Source organism: Erinaceus europaeus, chromosome 7, assembly GCF_950295315.1.
Source record: "Erinaceus europaeus chromosome 7, mEriEur2.1, whole genome shotgun sequence".
Taxonomy (NCBI): Eukaryota; Metazoa; Chordata; class Mammalia; order Eulipotyphla; family Erinaceidae; genus Erinaceus; species Erinaceus europaeus.
In genome coordinates this window covers 75,247,236-75,270,043 of record NC_080168.1, presented here as the reverse complement: position 1 = coordinate 75,270,043, position 22,808 = coordinate 75,247,236, and the positions used below count along the sequence as shown (strand labels likewise).

The 22,808-nt window shown below is 40.6% G+C and overlaps 1 protein-coding gene across 15 annotated transcripts in view; it reads left to right on the top strand.

Moving 5' to 3' along the window:
* Nucleotides 1-22,808, top strand: part of ENOX1 (ecto-NOX disulfide-thiol exchanger 1) — a 772,227-nt gene that overhangs the window by 218,062 nt on the left and 531,357 nt on the right. The window contains exon 1 of one of the 15 annotated variants that reach the window (XM_060194783.1): nucleotides 20,616-20,722. The exons of the other annotated variants lie outside the window; for them this stretch is intronic. The gene's annotated coding sequence lies outside the window, so the exon portion shown is untranslated. Of the gene's footprint in view, nucleotides 1-20,615; nucleotides 20,723-22,808 lie in introns of those variants that run through there. 15 annotated transcript variants of the gene reach the window in all.

Below are 22,808 nucleotides of genomic sequence, written 5' to 3'. Positions count from 1 at the left end.
AAAAGATATAAAGAAATGGAAAGACATCCCATGCTCACAGATTGAAATAATATCGTCAAAATAACTATTCTACTTAGAGACATATACAAGTTTAATACAATTCCTATCAAGGTCCCACCAAATTTCTTCAAGAGAGCAGAACAAAAGATCCAAAAGTTTGGAGACACAAAATGTCTAGGATAGCCCATGCAGTCCTTAAAAGAAAAAGAACAGGAATGTTGGCATATGCTTCCTGACCTCAAGACATTCTACAGAGCCACTTTAATCAAATTTGCCTGGCACTGGAACCAAAATAGAAACATACAGACCAGTGGAATAGAACTGAAAGCCTAGAAATCACTCCCCATACCAAGAGTGCCCAAAATATCAGGTGGAAAAAGAAGAACCAGTTCAACAACATGGTGTCGAGAAAATTGAGTGGAAACATGCAGAAGAATGAAAATGCACCACCAAATTTTACCTTATACAAAAGCAAACTCCAAATGGGTCACAGATTTAGAAGTTAGACTAGAAACTATCAAATGCCTAGGAGAAAAAAATAGGCAGAACACTTTTCCATTTACGTTTTCGCAATATCTTCACTGAGTTGAATCCAGTTACAAGGAAAACAAAAAGCAAAAACAGACCAATGATACTGCATCAAACTGAAAAGCTTCTGCATAGCAAAGGAAATCACTACCATAACAAAGAGACCACCCATGGAATGGGAGAAAACCTTTAAGTGTCATTGGACAGAGAACTGATAACCAAAATGTACAATGGACTAACAATAAAAAGAGAATGACCCCAGTGAAAAATGGGGGAAGATATGGACAGAATCTTCTCCAAAGAACCTTAGTCTAATTAAAACAGTTCTGATTCCATAGTGTACCAGTTCATATCGAATGCACATTATGCAGGCTTTATAGAAGAAATACTTTTTTTAATACTTATTTTTAAACTGACTTTTAATAGCCATTCAGTTGGCCCAGTGGGTAAAATGTAGAACTTAACATGTGAGGCCCTTCATTTTGTTCCATGGCACTATATAACCTGGTTTCATTCTATTTTTGTCACTTTTTTTTTCCTCCTGTGGAATAAATAATATATACATATAAACAAATTTTAAAAACCTGAATCTTAGCCCTTTGTTCTTGAGTTTTCCTTAGCCTTTCCACTCACTATTTACTTGGGCCAGGGAGTGGGGAAGGATCTCATAGATAAGGAGGAACTCTACATACAGTTTAACGCCATCTTGGGCCCCACCCATCTCATTTTCACCATTGATTTTTCTTTCTGAATACCATCTTTTGGGTTATCAGTTCAAGAATGTTTTTAGTGGTTAGTGTATGTTTAGAACATTTAGAGGCTATTGTGATATGAAGGCATTTTTTTACTTGCCACGTAACCAACACATTATTATGCCAGTGACATATAATGGTTTATAAAGGCATGTGATTATTATTATTATTACCACTACCAAAGTTTCTTCACTGGGGCTTTGTACCTACCTGCATGATTACACCATTCCCTGTGGGTCCTTATTTATTTGTTTGTTTGTTTTAAATAGAGGGTGAGAGGCACATGGAAAGGGATAAAGAGACCCCAAAGCACCTATCCACCACTTGTTTAGCCTCTCTGTGCAAGTTCTCCAATGTGGTGTCCAGGGACTTGAACCTGGGCCCTTGTACATGGTAAAGAGTGCACTTTACTAGGAGAGCCATCTCTTGCGCCCCCCCCCCACCGTGCAGTTATTAAATTTACATCTCAAAACTGCTTTGTTCCCTGCTTCTTGAACATTGGACCTTGTCTTAATGCTTAATAGAAAATAATTAAATCAAATGGGAGCTGGGTGGTAGCACAGCAGGTTAAGCGCACGTGTCGCAAAGCACAAGGATCAGCATAAGGATCCGGTTCGAGCCCCGGCTCCCGACCTGCAGGGAAGTCAATTCACAAGCGGTGAAGCAGGTCTGCAGGTGTCTATCTTTCTCTCCCCCTCTCTGTCTTCACTTCCTCTCTCCATTTCTCTCTGTCCTATCCAACAATGACAACATCAATAACTAACAATAATAACTACAACAATAAAACAACAAGGACAACAAAAGGGTATAAATAAATAAATAAATATTTTTTAAAAGTTTGCTAACTTAAAAAAATAAAATCAACTAATCCTGTGCTCATTGTCGTTGTAAAAGTATGTATGTTTTCAAGTTAGAAAAATAAATACATATTTATTTAGTTCTTGGATCCTCTAAGAACTCCATTAAGAAGAAATGAAGACCTTGCAAACTATTATTAAATCACTAATAAACCTTAAAGTATATATATATAAAAGAAGTAATAAAGCTATCATCACAGCTTTTTGGAATCTGGTATACAGATGAGTTAGTGAGAGCTCACTGAATTTTGGCATAAATTAAAAGAATACGTTAGACAGGTTAGAACTATGAATTCTGATTTTCCGCATGAAAGAACCTGTTAGAAACAAAAGCATTCCTGCTCATGACCATAGAATTGAGCTCAGATCTACAAGGATGCAGAAGTCACATAAGCTCCTAAGCTGAATATGGGCCCCAGATCAGATCAAATCGATGGAGTTTATAGTCAACAATATTTATACACCTTTTCCATATTTGGGAGCTACTCTCTTCTGTGATCCAGCATTCTGGTCCCATGACATCATCTCCCTAGACAATAACTTGGATCCACCTGTATATCAGATATCAGGCTCAAAAAAAATAAAACATTTAGTTTATTCATGGGCCCTTTGGACTATAACTAAAATATGCCTACTAACTATCTACAAAACGGAGACCCCCAACTCTCATCTGCACAATTTCAGCCTTTAGGTTCATGATTAGTCAACAATTTGTTGACAATTTGCTTCCCCAGAGCCCCACCCCACTAGGGAAAGACAGACAGGCTGGGAGTATGGATGGACCTGCCAATGCCCATGTTCAGCAGGGAAGCAATTACAGAAGGTAGACCTTCTACGTTTATATGTTAACTCTTTTTTCAGCCACCAGGTTCCAGATGCTATTATGATGCCAACTAGTTTTCCCTGGGCAGACGACCCCACCAATATGTCCTGGAGTCTCACTTCCCCAGAGCCCTACCCCACTAGGGAAAGAGAGAGACATTCTGGGAATATAGATCAACCTGCCAATGCCAATATTCAGTGTGGAAGCAATTACAGAAGCCAGACCATCTACCTTCTATACCCCATGATGACCCTGGTCCATACTCCCAGAGGGATAGAGAATAGGAAAGCTATCAGGGGAGGGGATGGGATATGTTGGTGTGGATTGTGTGGAGTTGTCCCGCTCTTATCCTATGCTTTTTTTCAGTATTTCCTCCCCCTCCTCCCCTTCCTCCTCTTCTTCCTCCTCTTCTTCCTTCTTCTTCTTTAAATTTTATTTATTTATTAATGAGAAAGAAGCAGACATCACTCTGGTACATGTGCTACCAGGGGTTGAACTCAGAACCTCATGCTTAAGAGTCTCGTGCTTTAGCCACTGCACCACCTCCCAAACCACTCAGTGTTTCCTTTTTATAAATAAAAATAAAAAAAAAGAAACAAAAGGAAGTCTGAGTTAAAAAACAGGAATATTGATTGACAATTCAGATCTGCCCCCCACCATTACAGAAGCATATAATGGCTCTTGTCCCACTCCAGTAGAGGAACAGAACATGTTCTTTTTCCTATAAAGTTGATAAAATAGAGGTTTTTCTGGATTAGAAGGTATCAGGGAAAAAATAAAAGTAGTATTATATAGTCTTTAAATGAAACAGATTGCATTGAATTACCACATTTGAGAACTATAGCTACCTTCTTCATGTTCCATTAGCTTGTAGATAGCCAAGACAATACCCTAACTATAGGGGATTCTGAAAGACTTCCCTGGTGTTCTCATCTGAAAATAAAGCTCAAAGAGGTGGCCTAACTCCAACCATTGTAAATTGTAACTCATGACCCACTCTATTGACTTTCTGGTGCCCTGTTCTTAATAGTAACAGAAGGCTAAGGATGCTTAGATATGGAAAGAAACTCTTCATTGTGAGAAACAGAAAACATGCAAAATAAGCAAAAGGAAACAAAAATTGGAGGTAACATCTCCTTTGCTGAAAGAACAAATCTAAAAAGTGAAATTGTTACTCTTTTCAGAGAGATGAAGTATATTATAGTCATGAAATGGAACAAAATTAATAGTGAAGATGTGAAGTTAGGGAAATTTATAGAATGTGGAGTGAAAACAAAAATGACAGGAAATATATATAAATATCTATATTTTCTTTTTGTTTACCTTCAGGCTTATGGCTGGGGCTCAGTGCCTGCACTATGAATCCACTGCTCTGAGAGGCTATTTTTCTCATTTTTTGTTGCCCTTGTTGTCATTTTTATTGTTATTGCTCTTGTTGTTGTTGGATAGGACAGGGAGAAATGGAGAGAGGAAGACAGAGAGAGGGAGAGAAAGATAGACACCTGTAGAGCTGTTTCACTGCTTGTGATGCAACCTGCCTGCAATGGGGGGGAGCTGAGGGCTCAAACTGGGATCCTTATGCCGGTCCTTGCACTTTGTATCATGAGCGCTTAACCTGCTGCATTTCTGCCTGGCCCCCAGGAAACAAATATTTACAAGCTTGGTCCAGTGTCTAAAGCTAATAACATCAGATTGAGAGAATATAGAACCTAGAGTGTAGATAACAACCGAAGGGATAATATAAGAAAACTGCTCACAACCAAAGACAAGATTTCCCAGATTAGAAGATACCTCATCATAAACTTCACAGCACTATGTTGTGCCCTAATAATTGCCTCAATAAACTAGTAAAAAGGCAAGCCTGAGAGTCCAGGAAAAGGGCCAACATAGAGACCACTGTGCAACAGGACTAGTGTTACCCTGAATTAAAGAAGAGAAGGAAAAGAGAGGGCCAGAAAAGACTTCTTCAGGATATGTAAGTGATAAAATCCTTAATGCATTTTGCAGAGGGGAGACTTAAAAAATTGGGAGGGGATTTAGGGACAACCTCATGAGATTACAGATACATGTAAAAATAATCTGAATTACATATAAAAATATTAGGTCCACAGAAGACAAAAAGTAATGTAAAAAGCAAATGTAATCACAGAATACTACATTACTTAGTTAATTATAGTGTTTTGTAGTTAAAATGGCATAAAATTAAATATTTAATATCTACAAAATTGTGGTAGAATTCAAGGGGGTAGGTACAGGGGGGCACATGTACATGTGTGGAACAAACTAATCCTCATATTCTTCGTTGGGAGGATAAAATAACTCCTAAAATTAAAAACAATAAAAAGAAAGAAAAATAAAAATATCAATATAAACTTGTCATTAAATCAATTCTCAGTTGCTCATTTTGAACCCATAGAAACAGACACCTAATAAATGTAATACTCTGAAGACACCCATTTGTAGAGGATTGTATTGAGTTTCCAAATAAATTTTCATCTTTTTAATGAGAAATCTGGACATGCCTTTTGAATATAACTTCTTTTTATACTATAAGCATAAAATAATTGTCTTGATCAAGATTTTTAGTTATTCTCTTTCTCAAATTCTAGTTACTCATTGTCAGATGTTATATAGTAGGGATAAAAATCATTGTCTTTAACTGCTGTCTTTGCTAGATAAGTATAATTTTCTGCTGCTTTCCATTGAATTTTGTTGATCCGGTAATTAAAAGTAGTATTGAAAGGGCTAGGCACCTGGTTAAGTGCCATGCTACATGTACAAGGACCCAGGTTCAAGCCCCTATAGGGAGTGCTGCTTCATGAGATGTGAAGCAGGTATGTAGGTATCTATCTTTCTCTCTCCCTCTTTCTATATCATTCTTACCTCTCAATTTCTCTCTGTCCTATTAAATAAAGTATAAAGAGAAAAAATGACTGTCAGGAGCAGTAGGGTTGTAGTTCTAGCGCTGAGCAATAACAATTAAAAATAGTAATAATGTTGATGCCCCAATTTGTAAAATGTGGGTTCATTGTTATAGCACTCATCCCTTGGGTAGCATGGATGCTGATAAAGAGCACATTAACCACAAATGGAAAGAAGTGTCTAAAACACACACACAGAGTTTGGAGGGCTGTTGCTTCCTTGTTCAGCATGCTGCTTTCATTCACTTCTGGCTTGGGCACCTTAAAATGCAGTCTCTGCTAGCAGCTATAATGAGCTGCTTCTCCTTGGAGGGCAGTGATGACTTTGCAGCAGCCTGTGAAGTGGGTGTCCATGGCTATGTTCAGTGCCACTCACCAAGGCAGTGGTGCTATACTTTCAAAGTCTGGTGTAACTGGTGGTCACTTGTGACATATGCAAAAGTGCTAGCTGCCTCAGTTTCCCCAAGGCCAAGGGACATCAGCAGAAACTTCATATTTCCCCTATAGAGCCTATATTTCCCCCAGTCCTGGAACCTCTAGGGTGGGGCTCACTTTCCTGCATGCTTCTCTAAATTCATACCAAATAATATTGCATCTGCCAATTCCAACATAATCAACACAATGAGCACCATCTCAGCATTCTTCACTTCAGACTGTGTCCAGAGACTTCAGGTGTGCAATGTCAACCATTCAGCTTCATTACTCAGGTGAGACCTTTCCTTTCATAGTATTCTCTAATTCCATTCCAGGAGATTCACTTCTTAACAAAGTCCCAAAACCTAGATATAGACCAGGTACCGTGAGATAGAGCATATGCTCACATGTATCCATAAACTAGGGCAAAATATATGCCTGAGGGAGTCGGGCTGTAGTGCAGCGGGTTAAGTGCAGTTGGGGCAAAGCACAAGGACCAGCATAGGGATTGTGGTTCGAGCCCCCAGCTCCCCACATGTAGGGGAGTCACTTCACAGGTGGTGAAGCAGGTCTGCAGGTATCTATCTTTCTCTTCCGCCTTTCTGTCTTCCCCTCCTCTCTCCATTTCTCTCTGTCCTATCTAACAATGATGATATCAATAACAATAATAGTAATAACTACAACGATAAAGCAAGGGCAACAAAAGGAAATAAGTAAATAAATTATATATATATATATATATATATATATATATATATATATATCTGAAAGCAAAAGTACACAATAGTCTGCAGTGAGTCAGTATAAAGTTCCTAGTGAAATAGTATCTAATTAGACTTAGATACCCTCCTCACCTACTTCCTATTACAGTTCTCTCACTCACTCCAAAGCTAACCTTAGCAAAGCAAGGACTGCAAAAGCTGAATAAGGGCAAGAGACTGCTATACTTTAAAGTTGACTCTTTAGTCACTATCAGGCCACCCCATCAGCTGGGGCCCTATTCAGAGAGTCCTGAGATTCCCAAACAGACATAATGGGCCTAGACCTCAAATAAATCCCTCCCTCCATTGTTACAGGTCATCTATCAGGAACAACAAAAAGATCTCTTTGTGGCCCCCCATAGGACCTTGCCCTCAACTTGGATCAACAATGGTAGAGAATGTTCCAACCTCCAAAGGGAGGATGGACAACATACTTTGGAGGTTGGAACAGACAACCTCACCAATGTGTTCTGGAGCTCTGCTTCCCCAGAGCCCCACCCTACTAGGGAAAAAGAGAGACAGGCTGGGGGTATGGATCTACCTGTCAACACCCATGTTCAGTGGGGAAGCAATTACAGAAGCCAGACCTTCCACCATCTGCATCCCACAATGACCTTGGGTTCATACTCACAGCGGGATAAATAATAGGAAAGCTATCAGGGGAGGGGATGGGATACAAAGATCTGATGGTGGGAATTGTGTGGAGTTGTACCCCTCTTATCCTATGATTTTATTAATGTCTCCTTTTCATAAATAAACTATATATATATATATAGTCAAGATATGCTTCTGTCACAGAGTTGATCATCAGGAGGTGAAGTACTAGACTTACACAAATGAGACCTGGGTTTCCATCTTCAAAGCACATATGTTGGAGTGGTGCTCCAGCCAATCTCTCATAAAATACATAATCTTTTGCAAGTAAAGTTCTCAGTAAAAGAACAAAATGAAAGAATAGTAAATTGGAAGGCAGCAAGTACTTTTACTGCTTTGTTTTGGGTAGAACCTTGCCTTCATGCGTGCTTAATTTACTGCTGCAGGCCACTCTGTTTATTCAGATAATGAGAGAAAGAGAGAGAACATAAGGGGAAACACTGTGGAACCAAAGATGCTTCTTTTGCCTCAGTAGTTCCTACATAGCAGTACCCGAGGTAGTGACAGTGCAGGCATACTAACCAGTGAGATATCTCTCTGCCCCCAAACTTCATTGTTTAGCGAAAGTAAAAAGAGATGTTGAAGTTAATGAGGTGCGTAGGTTGTTTTTCAAATCTTCATCTGATTGTTTTCCTGTTTTCCGTTTAACATGCTCCTATGGAAGTTAGTAATATGATTTAGGAGAAGAATTAAGAATGGGTAGTAATTCTCACTAAACAAGTGGAAAATCACTTGAGAATACAAGTGTAGAAGGGACAGAGACTGTGGGCCATTTGGTGTCTTCCATATTCAACTCCCTATTAAATATACAGTGTTGAAGTTCACCTCCAAATCCATGGAAACTTGACACAGTGGTGCTTTATTTTGCTGCACTGTTAATGGCTCTACTGGTTGACTCTCACTATCAAGACCTCTAACATGTCCTTAAACCCCTCTCAGGGGTCTTATTCTTTTAGCCTGAGGCATCTGGGCTTCATTTTTCTTTTTGTTCTTCAAACACTTTCATTTTTTCTCCTGTTTCATCTTCTGAGAGATTCAGAATAGTGCATGGAATAATTTGGATGTAGCTTGTGACATATCTTGACGATGCTAAACAAGTCAGAATCAAGAAATAATCCTAGCTTTCATTAGCAGTATTAATGCAGGTGAATTTTAGAGTCTTAATTTTTAAAAATTTACATTTTTACCAGTGGTGATTGAATAACATTGCCATTCTTTCTGCCAGAATTACTGATTATAATTGCAAATACTTGGAAAAAGTGCTAAGAATGACTTCTTACTGTTCCATAAGGAGGAGGATATTATTTTACTTGCTTAGTGGCTATAAAATATTTAAACATCCATTTTCCAAAAATATATCCATAACTGTAGGTAGCATGTACATAAATCACAATAGGGAATGCATTCTGATATGCATACCTAATAATACTTGTGTGGATAGGTTTGCATGTTAAGAAAACTTGCCAAAAGGAAAGGTTAACCTTCTGGGAGATTTCTCTTTCAAGGCTGCATTATGAGAATGACAAAATAGTGTTTTTTTCAGATGAAGTAAAGATAGTGATGACTCAGGTACTTACTAGCTTTTGGCTGCACATTTCATGGATATAAGTCTAACTAACCTTTGGGATCTGAATCAGGAAATGATAGAAAGCCATGACAAACTAATAATTGGAGAAGTGGAATCAAGGAAACTGTAGCTCTTGAATTTCCTCAGTGAAACGGGATCAAAGGACAACTTCTTCTTTTTTTATTTGTAAAAAGGATACGTTGGCAAAACCATAGATTAAGAGGGGTACAACTCTGCACAGTTCCCACCACATCCCATCCCCTCCCCCACTAGCTCTCCCACTCTCCATAACTTCTGGGAGTATGGACCCAAGTTCACCATGAGATGCAGAAGGTGGAAGGCCCGGCCTCTGCAATTGCCTCCATGCTGAATGAACATGGCATTGACTGGTCGATCCACACTCCCAGCCTGCCTCTCTCCCTCCCTAGTAGGAAGGGGAAGTGGAGGATGAGTATGGGATGAACCCACTCATAAACAGAGAGAAACAGTTGAGAAAGAAGGACAGAAAGGAAAGGACAACTTCTTAAGGGGTCTCTCTTGTGAGTGGAGACCCCAAGGAAAGCAGGAATGGCTTAGGGGGAGAAGCACGACAGAGCTTTGTTTCTCTTTGTACAAAGCAGAGAGGATGCAGAAAAGGGCATAGACTGTGTCATGGGGGCATATTTGAGCAGACGGTCTTTTAGACCTGGGAGTGAAATTTAATTTCAGAAGGAACATTTGGAGCACTTGGCAGCAAGTGACAAACATGATCAAATGACATTTGGGAACAATGATTTTTTTTGCGATGGATTATAAATTAATTTGGAAGATGACAAAGAAGAGGAAGGAAGCTGGCAAATAAGAAGAACTGTTAGTAAGGAAGAAACAGGAAGAAGGGATTGGACTCTAGGTAGGACAAGATTGATAAAGGAGACAGAGACAAAGAGACGTCTAGATAACTTTCAGTCAGGTATATTTATTGCCTTGGAGAACAACTAACACCATTCAGTAACAACCCGAAAACAGCAGCAGGAACAACAACAAAACAAATAAATAAACAAAAATAGATGATTACACAGCAAGTGAGCTGGTGTTTTCTAGAATAAACCAGTTCTCTTCTGGGTGTCCAAGTAGTCCAATAGGGGAAATGGAACAGTTTGCAAAACATAGAAATGGTGTTAAGCTGATCTGTTTCCATTGCAATAAACTACAGCCCTTCCTTTTATCCCACCTTGTAGGAGATGCTAGGGAATGACAGTGAGTAAAATTGTTAGGTAGGAGCTTAGGCCTGAGTAGAGCTTGTATACATACAGTCATTGGATCCAAGCATGTTTAAAAGCATTCCAGGTCACAGAAAGAAGAGAGAAGTAGAGGCTAGGAAGCAAGAATGGTGAGTTGTTGTATGCAAAGGTGAAGGGAGAGAAAGAGCCAGAGAAAGTGCAGTCAGAATGGAATTAAACCTGTTAAATTGTTTGACTTGAAATGTACATTAGAGCTGATAGTGTGATTTCTTCTTTCAGCTATAAATAGATAGTTCTACCACCCAAGACTTAGGATTGCCTGAGAGTCCACAATGAAAATACATGGTGAAGCACACATCCAGCCATTGTAGGATGATATTCTCATGAGACTGACCTCTTTTTTGTTGGTATGCTTCTAAAAACCCCTTCTGTTTCATTTGGTTTAATCCCCCCTGCATTCTATTTACATAAACTGTGTTCTATTTACATAACCTCTGTTAACAAGCACCACCTTCCCTCCAGGGCATTGGTGGTTTAGTGGTAGAATTCTCACCTGCTCCACCCCCTCTCCTTGTCATACCCTGATTTTCACCAGTCACTTTTCTCTCCACCCTCTCTGCATCGCATCCTGTTCCCACCCTACTGGGCTAGTATATTTATAAGGACAAGATTGTTTGTAGTTTAGTTTAGCTTAGCTCGGCTTAGATTGTGCTGCGCCCTGCATGAATAAAGAGATACTGCCTACAGCTCAACCATGAGTCCCTCCTGGTCGTCTGTTACCCGCCCGTAAAGCCAGCCCGGCTAAAACAACATATGGCGACTCTGGTGGGACTGGATCTGCGCAATTCCCAGATAAGTCAAGACTTTGCCTACCTATACACTATGGTCTTCTCTTCTGCTTACGAAGAGGTTTGCCAAAGTCTCTACTGTTTCATCATGAGACAGTTACTCTGTCTCTGGAACATTTTGCTCTGGGCCACACTTTGTTTCCCTGACCAGGAACTTTGGTTTCTTGTGACCCTAATCATAGAGCTTGGGAGATGCACTGAGATTTCTCCTTGGACTTTCTGGATTCCCTCTCCCATGTTTCCTGAGGAAAAGGACTACATTTTGCTCTGGGCCACAATTTGGTTCTTTATGACCATGATCGTAGACCTTGGGATATGCATGGGGATTTCCACTGGGACTTTCTGGACTTCTTCTCGCATGTTTCCCATGGAGAAGGACTACTTTAATTTGAGGAGCGTTCTCCAGTACCCTGGCAGTCCCCAAGAATGGAGACATGTGGTTAGTTCTACTCTCCTGATTGGATTCTTTCTTTGATGGGAAGACACTTTTAAAAATGGGTGCCTGAAGCAATCCAGCAGGAACAGTCAGAAGCACCCTAAATGGAATTTTGAAGAGCTTTTTGGACTAGGATGCCCTCCGGGGACTCATAATGCTACATGGTGAGATCTGTTTCATAAGAGAGTGATTTGAATGACTGAATTTTTGTTTGACATTGACTTAAAAAAAATGCTGGATGCAGCCATGATTTCTAGAGACATCCAGAAACTATTTAAAACATTGTTTTTTCCCTCCTTTGATTTCTTTTTTACGTCTTGGCATAAATCTGAAACGTTTAATCCTGAAACAGTATGAGTTATGGGTGGGGCAGATAGTGCAGTGATTATGTTAATTATTCTCATGCCTGAGGCTTCTACCGTGGTTCTTCTGTTTACCTTTCCACATTTTATTGAGTTTAAACTGTTTAAACAACCTTAAAATCATACTAGAAAGGACTTCCAATTATAATGGAGTTATCAATTATAGTAAACTTCTAATCTGCTGCAAGTTTTGTTTGACAAGTAAGTGAATTTCAGCTGTCAAGTCTTCACATGAAAAAGCATCTACTCAAATGGAATTCCTGGAAATCCATTTGGATCCTGTTCTCTGACATTGCCCACAAGATGGAATGACTACAACACACCCCCAGAAACCAATGATGTGACCTGGCACAACCTGAAGAAACAGATTCCAGACTCCAAAGATCACTCTCTACAGAAAAGCAGAATTCTGGTGGTCGACATTCCCCATCGAGACAGACATGCAGCGTTTTCTTCTGTGGTCAGCTACTTTGGACTGACACCTCCATCGGACTTACTGGTACACGCTGCTGTGTTTCTCAAAGACTAACTTCAGCCAGTTGCCTTGAGACTTTATAGACCATGTCCCGTCACCTGCAGGCTCTGTTCCCAGAGGCAGAAAACTCTCCCTCCTTATTAGGTTATGCCCACAGAGGCAGGAAATGCCCTTTGAGGCAAGAAACATTCCCCTTGGCATCACACTGGTTATTGCTGCTCGCCTATTTTGTTTTCCATGTCTTATGCCAGTTCTTTTGAAAACGCCTGTACGATATAGGTTTCTGTTCACCCCACAATCCTGATATTATGGCCATTAGTTAAAAAGAAAGGGGGAATTGTTGGTATGCTTCTAAAAACCCCTTCTGTTTCATTTGGTTTAATCCCCCCTGCATTCTATTTACATAACACTGTATTCTATTTACATAACCTCTGTTAACAAGCACCACCTTCCCTCCAGGGCATTGGTGGTTTAATGGTAGAATTCTCACCTGCTCCGCCCCCTCTCCTTGTCATACCCTGATTTTCACCAGTCACTTTTCTCTCCACCCTCTCTATGTCACATCCTGTTCACACCCTACTTGGGAAGTATATATGAAGACAACACTGTTCGTTTTAGTTTAGTTTAGTTTAGCTTGGTATAGATTGTGCTGCATCCTGCATGAATAAAGAGATACTGAGTACAACCCACCCATGAGTCCCTGGTCATCTGTTACCCGCCTGTGAAAACAGCCCAGTGAAAACAACATAGCCTGTTGAAAACAACACTTTTTTTTCTCTTTGTTTTTTTTTTTTAAAGAAAATTCATACTTCCATGCCAAAAAGAAAATACACTTTCCCTGCTAAGCCACCCTCCTCAGTCCAGAAATCTCACCTTTTATGCACATGTAGCTGATAGTTAATGGTTTACTCATCACCACCTAAGGAAAGTGATCTGGAGAGAGGGGAATGGCTTGGGAGTGAAGTGGAGAAAGATGACTAAAAGCCTGGAGGCTCTGCTCCACCTGAATGTGGGTGGTGCTCTTCTGCCTGGCATGCAGGGGAGGGTTAGGTAAGGGGTTTCTGTTGTCTCCAGTGTTGCTAGGACATTTCTTGCAGACTTTCTGACAAGCACATGGAGTGTGGGGAGTTAATATTTTCTAGGAAGAATTTTAATGCTAAAATTTACTGTCTTTTCTCCATATAAATTTGAAGCCTTAATGTTATGCACTTCTGGTTATTTGCATTTAATATGCATGCAAATTCACAGTGTATACTATATGCTGAGAAGATAATTTATAAATTGGACCTTTCCCTGGTTGTTAACAATTTTGGCTGCATTAAGAAGTAATACTTGGAAGAAGCATACATTTTCAAATTTATAGGTAGTATCTTCAGTTTCATGAGTGAAAATATATAGTACATCTACAGGGGAAAAAAAAAACCTCTGCTGTACTATCCTGTGTTTAAAGAACTTTTGCATAATGCTAAAGGTTAGGATGTTTTCATTTATTTTTCCTTTGAATGGCTGGGATTAGATATTGCAGGTGATTGTATACATAACAATGCTAGAAAATATGTGTTTCTGAAGTATGATTGCAACCTACAGCATTCTGGCACAACTGAAGGGTGAGTCATCTCAGGTGATAAACACGCCCCACTTAATGTATTGCACTTGTAAGCAGAGGAGGGAGAACAGCTCTGTATTACATAACCAAGAGCAGAGACTCCCAGAGAGAGACTGTAGCCTCTCTCTGACTGCCTTTTAGGCTTGTTGTCTTGGCAACTAAGACACAGCCATCAGTCCTTTCCTCAGCCAGGAACTCCAGTCATCCTTAACTTCACCATGACCTTTTCTCCCCCACACCCCCAACCTGTCACTAGGCTCTGCCAGGCAGCATCCAGGTTGCTTCTAATTTGCTCTTCCCACACGATCCAGGCCACCTCCAGTATTTTTCCTGTCTCCACTGGGGGATTCAAATTCTTCACTGAGCCCTTGAGCCTCTGTGGCTGAACACTTCTAGCAGTTCTAAACAAGTTCTATGCTATTTGAAGGACAGGGGGCTTTCACTTTTCATCTCTGGGACTACCACATCCTCTGTAGGGAGCAGGCATCCTCCTCAACTTCAGCTCTCTGCTCTGGCATACTTTGAATATGATGATCACAACAGAGTGCAGAGATTCCTGTCTGTTAGTCATCTTCCTTCTCCACGTGGACCCCCACAGCAGACCTCTTTACTTCCTAAATGCCTAAGTCATCCCTGTTCTCCAGGTCAGCTCTCATTAGGTGGTATGAGCAAAGGCTCTCCAGCTGACTTATCAGGTGTCTTGGTACCACAATCATTGTCTTTATATTAGATTTTCCAGCAATGTCTTCATTACCTTTATTAACTATAATACTAGTAGCAGCACAGAATGGACAGCTTTTACAAAGCTCGGTCATTGTCCTGTGTGTGATTGTGTACACATGTGTCCAGGAGAAATTTTGGATTGGTGTTGGTCACAACACTTGTCTGTCAGCATGACTCTATCAGCCAGACGTAGAGCTGACTTATAGCCCTGACCCTTACCCACCCCTCCCCTACACTAGCCAGACTATGTTGACAGAGAGGAGGGGTCCTCATATTCTGCACCATTTGTGGAGTGAGGAATCATAGATTCACAGATGAACAACCTGCAAGGTTAGAGGCCTCAGCTTATATATATGAAAATCAAGAAAAATTAAAGTGATGGTCCAGGAGGTGGTATGGCAGAAGAATTTGCTAGCATGAAGTTCTAAGTTTTATTTCTGACACTGCATATGCCAGAGTTATATTTTGGCCCCTTTCTCCTTTCCTTACCTTATGAGATAAAATCTTTAAAAAATATAGATGAATTGGCTTTGCAAAATGTTAATAGTTCACTTAGATGGTGCACTGTTTTGCTATGTGCATGACCCAGGTTCAAGCCCAGCAATGCAGCTTACTATCCAGGTGAGCTAATGTGTCAGCCCAATTGTTCTTTTTAAAAATGGTTTACAGTTGACAGTATTGTTCTTACATTTTAAAAGCATTATGATAGGCCAGGGAGATAGTACAGTAGTAGTATATAAGTTTTGCATGCAAGAGGCACCATTTTATTTTATCCAAATACCACCAACAGTCAGAGCTGAACAGTGCTCTGGTTAGAAACAAACAAAAATGTTGTAAATTAACTTAAAAAGAGGTATGGGGGTTGGGGCTGCTTGTGGCTCATATAGAAGAATTCACAGCGGGAGCTGGGAACTGGTTTAATCAATACAAGGTTTATTAGGGTGAAACAGGTAAAAGACAAAATAAGCAATTATCATCAAGGGTTAAGCGTACGCTAGGTCTATAAAGTCTGAATATGGTTATCAAAGTTTAGTCCCATAAAATAAACAATTACAAGCTCTGGTTATGAGTTGCTCATGGCTGTAGAGGGATCTAAAAGTTTACCGGCTAGCAGAGTCACACGTGTTCAGTTCCCAGGAAAAGCAGCCATGGCGGATACCTGACCAGAAGAAGCTTCTGACCAGAAGCAGCAGCAGCAGCCAGCCAAAAGAGTCATGTGCTCCAAGTCCCTTGCTTTTATACATTCCCTTCTCTGAAGCACCTCCTCAGGGTGACATCATTTGTATGCTAATAGTCCCAAACTCCTGCTGGGGTCACCACACAAAAATATATCAAGAAACAAAAATATGCTAGTGAGAATTTTAAATCTAAATATTTATTATCTAGTCTTAAAAGATGCAGCCTTGGGAGTCGGGCTGTAGCGCAGCGGGTTAAGCGCAGGTGACGCTAAGCTCAAGGACCGGCGTCAGGATCCCGGTTCGAGCCCCCGGCTCCCCACCTGCAGGCAGGTCCCTTCACAGGCGGTGAAGCAGGTCTGCAGGTGTCTGTCTTTCTCTCCCCCTCTCTGTCTTCCCCTCCTCTCTCCATTTCTCTCTGTCCTATCCCACAACAACGACATCAATAATAACTACAACAATAAAACAACAAGGGCAACAAAAGGGAATTAAAAAAAAAAAGATGCAGCCTTGCAAAGACCACAAAACCCCAGGACACTCTCTTATAGCCCTTCCTTGTCAGAGCAAGACCCCAAAGGGTTAGTTTCTCTGCTAGCTGGTCTGGAGGTGGTTGTTATGGGAGAAGCTATTTGTCCAGAGATTCTTGTTGCCAGTGTTGATTATAACTTGTGGGTGGCAGATTTACACAGTTCACTGGTGAGAAAAAAGCATAAGAAAAGCAGAGCAGAGGCTGAGAAGTGTCTGGTATTAGGTATGTCTGTGTGATGAGTATATACTTCTACCAGGCTGTCCTGGACAGGATTACTGAGTAGAGCAATCAAGGAGCAAGGTGTTAGGCTCTAGACTATTGGTTTTAGATACAGCAGGTTGTAGCACATGAGTAAGGATGCCTGGACTTTATGCTCATGTTTCTACAGGGCAACCAGTATATCTCATTTTCTAAGTATGAGACCCCCCTCATAAAGTCCACTGGAAGTGTCTTGCTTTTGACCTAGAGAAAACAGAATTGAAGCTTGATCAAAAATATGTCCTATTTAATTTCACAGAGTTGTCAAATGGTAGATCTAGGAATCAAGCCCAGATATTCTGACTCTGAAAGCTTTCTTAATAGTCAGTGAACTAGTTAGCTCAGCATCCCACCTGCACACAGAAATGCCTCTCACTCATTAAGTGACCTGAAGTTATGTAAATCTCTCACTATTTATAAGTTTATTCTGTTTGCATACAGAACAAGAATACAGACCAAATATTTTTGTGTATCTCAGATTTTGAATTTTTTTTTGTTTATTTAGTCATTGGATAGAGATAGAGAAAATGAGATAGAAGGGTTAAATAGAGAGGGAGAGAGAGACACCTGATGCACTGCTTCACCTACCTACAGGTAGGGATTAGAGGCTTAAACTCAGGAGCTTATGTACCACAACGTCTATGTTCAACCCAGTACACCAGTGCCAGCTCCCCCTACTTTACCTTTGCTGGTAAGAAAGAAATTGAGGGGAAGATAGAGCAGGAGAGAGAAAGAGAGACATCTGTAGCATTACTTCACTATTTGTGAAGCTTTTCCCTTCTAGGTTTATCTTTGTCTTTATCAAGACTGTACAGTAGACAAGTGAAATGGCTGCCATGCAGTGTGTGGTTTAGAGCTCAGAGAGTCATTCCTACACAGAAGACAGGAGAGGGGATTCTATGTGTTTGTCACCCCCTGTGTGTTTTTATTTTGTCATAATTAAGTGCACAGGGGAGCCAACCACAGTCTGCACAGAGTCTTGTTCTTTGTCTTTCTCTGAACCTGAATGACAGATTTGGCCCTGGGGCCGATGTCACCGATAGTTGCAGCACCAGCCACACAGGGACATCCATTCATCACAGTAACAAGCAGCAGCCAGGCTTCTCAGGAATCTAGCCACATCCATATTCAGATAAGGAGGACACTGAGTGCTCTCACGGAGAATGATACTCACAGATTCAGGGGTAGTGCAGTATTTACACTGATCATAAAATATGTTTTAAAAAAAGAAAGCCTTTACAGTTTTGCTTGTGAGGAGTGAAGACAGGAAGATGAGAGGAGCAGTTCACACCAAGTTCTTTTTCTCTGATAAAGGAGTTGTGTCAGTTTTCCGGAGTGGGCATTTCATCTTTCATTGTTGCCTTAGAAAGAACAGGCCAGCTATGGGTACAGTAGCTCAGGAGCTGACCTGTCCCTTGGTCTGACTGGCATCTTGTGCATTTTTAAATTCAGCTCAATTGTCATATCTTGGAGACCATTCCCCCCATACACACTTAGTCTGAAGTTTTGTCCCCCCAACGTTCCTCTGTCATCTCTAGCACATCTTCTGTTTTCTCTTCCCTTATGGTACTTACCATCACTGTTTGAAATTATTTTATTCATTTACTGTCCTGTTTTCTGTCTGTGTATCCATCTCTAACTTCTGCAGCACAAGTTCAGTGGGAATAGCACTTACTGGGACTCTACTGTTCATCATTGCACTTTGTAGCGCAGCACAGAGAACAGTGCCTGGACAAAAGTAGGCATTTGTAAATCCACAGAGTGAAACAGTGAATGTATGAATGAATGAATGAATGAATGAATGAATGAATGAATGAATGGGCATTGTGTTTCTCTGTTGCCCAGCCCCATAGTATAACATCCAGATACTGAGTTGTGGTTATTCCTTAGTAGAAGAATCTGGAATCTGTATTACTCTTCTACTGCAGTAACATGTTGCCACAGACTTAGCAACTTAAACAGTACAGATACACTATCTTAAAGTTTCATAGCTCAGAAATCCAGCACAAGTTTCCCTGGGTTCAAATCATGCTATCATCAGGGCTGTATGCCTTTCTGGAGAGTCTAGCAGAGATCTGTTTTCTTCTCAGCAGGGTTGTGCCTGCTCCTTGGTCTGTGGTCCTTTTTCACTTACAAACCTTGCACTGCTGTCACTCTGGATCTCTACACTGTAAGTTGATGTGATTTAACTGAGTTTATTTGGGTGAGCTAGGAAAGCCTCCCATCTCAATGCCCTTAGCATTATTCATCTATAAATCACGTTTTGCAACTTAATGTAACCTAGTTATGGGAGCTGGCTGGTGATTCACCTGGTAGAGCTCACATGCTACAAAGAACAAGGGAATTGGGCTTGAGCCATGGATCATTACATGGGAATATCTGCAGGGTGATACTTTATGAGCGGTTGAGTGGTTCCTCAGCCCTGATCTAGAAGGAAAGAAAATGCCATCACAGGCTTTGAGCCCCAGCAATAAACCCAGTGTGTGTGGGGGGGAGTAAATCTAGGGAGTAGGGCAGTAGCACAGTGGGTTAAGCACACATGGCGTGAAGCGCAAGGACCCGCATAAGATCCCAGTTCAAGCCCCTGGCTCCCCACCTGCAAGGGAGTTGCTTCACAGGCAGTGAAGCAGGTCTGCAAGTTTCTATCTTTCTCTCCCCCCTCTCTGTCTTCCCTCCTCTCTCCATTTCTCTCTATCCTATCTAATAAAGACGATATCAATACCAACAACAAAAATAACTACAACAATAAAAAAAACAAGGGCAACAAAAGGGAAAGTAAATAAATAAATATTTAAAAAATGTAGATCTAGTCACAAGTTCCGGGGAGTAGTATGTAGACATTGACATTGTTCTGCCTGCCACATGGATTTACTCAAAAAAGAAGTAGAGGATGGTGTCTTCTAGTACTTCATCTCTCTTTTACAATATCAATTTTGAAAAATATACCCAACTTATATGAAAGTTTCTCAAGCCTCAGAGAGAGGGGGAGAGAGAGAATGACTGACTGTGGGCAAGACTTGCAGGTTGGTCTTTGAAATCATATCATCACCAGAGGCATAAGAATGATAGTTTGGGGAGTCGGGCGGTAGCGCAGCAGGTTAAGCGCACGTGGCGCAAAGCGCAGGGACTGGCTCAAGGATCCCGGTTCGAGCCCCTGGCTCCCCACCTGCAGGGGAGTCGCTTCACAAGCGGTGAAGCAGGTCTGCAGGTGTCCGTCTTTCTCTCCCCCCTCTCTGTCTTCCCCTCCTCTCTCCATTTCTCTCTGTCCTATCCAACAACGATGACATCAACAACAATAATAGCTACAACAACAATGGAAACAACAAGGGCAACAAAAAGGAAATAAATAAATAAATAAATAAAAGAATGATAGTTTGTCTTGGTGTACAGATCATAATCAACATGGCACTGATACCCCACTGGTGGTCACCAGAAGGAAGCTCCCTCATCTCAGTAGCTCTAGAGTAAACAGGCAGCCCTAGGAATTAGGAGGTGGTGTTCTTTAGTGGATTTGCCAAAGCTGTGTGAGTACAAGTGACAGCTGCAAGTTTCAAGTGTCAGAGGGGGGTGCAAAGACTTACCCTGGAGTCAGTGAGCCTTTGAGAATACGAAAATAATCATGCATAGCTGTCAGGAGTCGTGCAGATATTGAGATTTCCCCTGCCTGTAATCTAGTGAGAGAGCCCACTACAACTTCATGAATGCAGTTAGAAGACATGCAACTCCTGGAGCAGACATGCAAGACTTGATTTTTCATGCTCTCCGTGTTGTCCTTGTACTTCAGCTCCCATCTATGGGGGCAGTGGACAGCAGGTGGGTGCTTTGCACACAGTGGGCCTGGGGTAGAGCTCAGGAATATGAGTTTAGGAAGTCACCATTCTTGTAAAGGATTCCTAGCAGACTTCCTCAGCCATAGTTACCCTGGTCTGGAAATAAGCCTGTCCTCAGTCCTGGAGGGAGGAGCTGTCTTGAGCTGTCTAGAATGTTTGCTTTACAAACATCCTGGAAAAGATAGCCTGGGATAAAATACTGTCACAAGAAGTGACATCAAGTCTCCCAGGAGAAATGAATGCATAAGTAGCTACATTCTTCATAATGACCTATAAACAGTATATATGTTTAAGTAAATAGAATTGTACCTGTGAGCTTATATAATTGGAATTCTATTTGAGGAAAATAAATCAGTTTCCAATTTCCTTCATTTAGGGAGTTCTTTCAAGTGTTTCAGAAAGGTGACTCAGCCCCAAATTTTTACTTAAATACCCAATTGCCATAGAGTTCAGAACTTCTAATAAATTGATAGCTAATTTTAATTTAATTAATTTATTTAAGAAAGGAGACATTAACAAAACCATAGGATAAGAGGGGTACAGCTAATTTTTAAATTGTTTATTTATTTTAGATAGGTTCAGAAAAATTGAGGGGGAAGGGGAATAGAAAGAGAGATACCTGCAGCACTGATAACCAGTTGTGTAGGTTCTCCTCTGCAGTTGGAGACTGGGGGCTTTAATCCAGGTCCTTGAATGCTACAATATGTGTGCTTAACCAGGTGTGCTGCCCTGACCCTAGCAGCTAAATATTTTATTTATGCATTTATTTTTAAGTTTATTTTTGTTTTATTTTATTTTATTCCTTTTGCCTCCAGGGTTATCACTGGGGCTCAGTGCCTGCACCATGAATCCACTGCTCCTGGAGGCCATTTCTTCCATTTTGTTGCCATTGTTGTTATTATCATTGTTGTTGCTACTGCTGTTATTGTTGTTGGATAGGAAAGAGAGAAATTGAGAGAGAGAGAGATGGGAAAGACAGTGAGGGGGAGAAAAGGATAGACGCTTGCAGATCTGCTTCATCTGTTGTGAAGCGACCCCCCTGCACGTGGGAGCCAGAGGCTCAAACCGGGATCCTTATGCTGGTCCTTGCGCTTTATGCCATGTGCGCTTAGCCTGCTGTGCTACCACCCAGCCCCCTACTGTTTTTTTTAAGTTTTATTTGTTTATTTTATTTAGCTAAAAGATGAGAGACCAGAGCACTACTCTGTTCTGCTCTAACATATGTAGTGTCAGTGTTCAAACCCAGCTTCACACACATGCAAATCCTTCCTTTAACCCACCGAGTCACCTCCATGACTGAATTAAGTGATATTTTAATTATAAGATGTTTACATGGACTATACAGATGGTATTTGGTTGCTTGTCTTTTTGATGATTGTTGGTCATTAAAAGTAATAAATATTAAGAATCTTACACTCTGGGTGGCAACATAGCTCACTTGATAGTATGATTGCTTTGTAATGGGACAAAAGGAAGCATCAGTGTTGTGGTGTCTTTACATCTATCTCTCTCTCTTTGAAAAAGTTAACCTGGAGCAGTGATGATAAAACAAAAAAGTAAAGAATGATATTCCAAAATGGTATATGGTGCAGATAGAAGTGTTTTGCTTGCAACAACACAGACATTTCCTTGATGAACTTTCTAGGCATATTCTTAGGGGAAAATTTTTATTTGATGTACAAATTTCATCTTATTTGCTATTTCAGTCAATCTTCTAAGTATGTTAAATATTTAAAGTTCTTATGTAAAATGTAGACCTATCATTGCCTACTTAGTGTATTACTGGTGGCTTGAACCTATAAGAAAGCTGAGTTTTGAATATATTTTTAAAGATTTAGGCCTGAGATAAGGACTCACATGTTGCTGTATCAGAATGTTCAGGATCCCACATTCTGTTGTTGGGGGCTTGGTGCAATGTTGTGAATGTGATTTTATTTATTCACTTATTTATTGTCATTGCTAGAGTTTTACTGCATCTGATCAATTTTTTAGATAGAAAAATACAGAGAGAGACTGAAAGGAGAGATACCATAGCACTAAAGTTGCTCCAGTACCATAGTATGTGGCTT